The sequence below is a fragment of the Nematolebias whitei genome, chromosome 10 (assembly GCF_014905685.2).
Source record: "Nematolebias whitei isolate Nwh7 chromosome 10, NemWhi1, whole genome shotgun sequence".
Lineage (NCBI taxonomy): Eukaryota > Metazoa > Chordata > Actinopteri > Cyprinodontiformes > Rivulidae > Nematolebias > Nematolebias whitei.
Window position 1 is genome coordinate 50,329,391 of NC_056507.1, and position 2,339 is coordinate 50,331,729.

Here is a 2,339-nt window from a genome sequence, read left to right on the forward strand (position 1 = left end):
GGTTCAAGGTCAACGCAGCCATCTGCCAGGAAGTTTTAGAGACTTCATGCTTCCTGCTGCTGATTAACTTCATGGAGATGCAGATTTCATTTTCTAACAGGACATGGCACCTGCACACAGTGCCAAAGCTACCAGTACCTGGTTTAATGACCATGGTATCCCTGTTCTTAATAGGCCAGCAAACTCGCCCATAGAAAATCTATGGGATATTGTGACGGGGAAGATGCTTTACGCCGGACTCAACAATTCAGAAGAGCTGAAGGCCACTATCGGAGCTGTGCAACCTGTGCTCTCATTACACTTGTCAGACTGATCGACTCCATGCCATGCCGCATTGCTGCAGTAATACAGGCAAAATGAGCCCAAGTCAAAAGTTATTTTTCCTGACATTTATTGGTATATGTTATATTGTGCTGCTCTTGACAGTTGGTGGGTACCATAGCAACCGTTAACTGACAACTTGTCCCCATTTTCTGTTGCGGTCTGTAACTGTGGTATGTATTAGGATGAGCTCTGTTTTCTTTACAAGTATTATATTTTAACATATATTTAGGTTTAATTACAGATTGCTATAATTAAACCTTTACTTAAGAAACAACCTTGACTCAGGAATCCTAGCCAATTATAGACCTAGAGCTGGACAATATGGACCAAAATTAATATCTCAATATTTTAAGATAAATCGCGATATATATATATACAGGTCCTTCTCAAAAAATTAGCATATTGTGATAAAGGTCATTATTTTCCATAATGTAATGATAAAAATGAAACTTTCATCTATTTCAGATTCATTGCACACCAACTGAAATATTTCAGGTCTTTAATTGTTTTAATACTGATGATTATGGCATACAGCTTATGAAAACCCAAAATGCCTGTCCCAAAAAATTAGCATATCATGAAAAGGTTCTCTAAACAAGCTATTAACCTAACCATCTGAATCAACGACGTAACTCTAAACACCTGCAACAGATTCCTGAGGCTTTTAAAAACTCCCAGCCTTGTTCATTACTCAAAACCGCAATCATGGGTAAGACTGCCGACCTGACTGCTGTCCAGAAGGCCATCATTGACACCCTCAAGCAAGAGGGTAAGACACAGAAAGAAATTGCTGAACGAATAGGCTGTTCCCAGAGTGCTGTATCAAGGCACCTCAGTGGGAAGTCTATGGGAAGGGAAAAGTGTGGCAGAAAATGCTGCACAACGAGAAGAGGTGACCGGACCCTGAGGAGGATTGTGGAGAAGGGCCGATTCCAGACCTTGGGGGACCTGCGGAAGCAGTGGACCGAGTCTGGAGTAGAAACATCCAGAGCCACCATGCACATGCGTGTGCAGGAAATGGGCTACAGGTGCGGCATTCCCCAGGTCAAGCCACCTTTGAACAAGAGACTGCGACAGAAGCATCTCGCCTGGGACTGTTGCTGAGTGGTCCAAAGTTATGTTCTCTGATTACAGTAAATTTTGCATTTCCTTTGGAAATCAAGGTCCTAGAGTCTGGAGGAAGAGAGACACAGAATTCACATTGCTTGAGGTCCAGTGTCAAGTTTCCACAGTCACTGGGGTGCCATGTCAGCTGCTGGTGTTGGTCCACTGTGTTTTATCAAGGGCAGGGTCAATGCAGCTAGCTATCAGGAGATTTTGGATCACTTCATGCTTCCATCTGCTGAAAAGCTTTATGGAGATGAAGATTTCATTTTTCAGCACGACCTGGCACCTGCTCACAGTGCCAAAACCAATGGTAAATGGTTTACTGACCATGGTATTACTTTGCTCAATTGGCCTGCCAACTCTCCTGACCTGAACCCCATAGAGAACCTGTGGGATATTGTGAAGAGAAAGTTGAGAGACGCAAGACCCAACACTCTGGATGAGCTTAAGGCCGCTATCGAAGCATCCTGGGCCTCCATAACACCTCAGCAGTGCCACAGGCTGATGGCCTCCATGCCACGCCGCATTGAAGCAGACATTCATGCAAAAGGATTCCCGACCAAGTATTGAGTGCATAACTGAACATGATTATTTGAAGGTTGGTGTTTTTTGTATTAAAAACACTTGTCTTTCATTGGTGGGATGAAATATGCTAATTTTTTGGGACAGGCATTTTGGGTTTTCACGAGCTGTATGCCATAATCATCAGTATTAAAACAATTAAAGACCTGAAATATTTCAGTTGGTGTGCAATGAATCTGAAATATATGAAAGTTTCATTTTTATCGTTACATTATGGAAAATAATGACCTTTATCACAATATGCTAATTTTTTGAGAAGGACCTGTATATGTATGTGTGTGTGTGTGTGTATATGTATGTGTGTGTGTATATGTATGTGTGTGTGT

At 42.1% G+C, this 2,339-nt stretch overlaps 1 long non-coding RNA gene across 1 annotated transcript in view; it reads left to right on the forward strand.

Moving 5' to 3' along the window:
• LOC119416422 overlaps window positions 1–2,339 on the forward strand; it is a 64,867-nt gene that overhangs the window by 5,212 nt on the left and 57,316 nt on the right. The gene's annotated exons all lie outside the window — the stretch shown is intronic.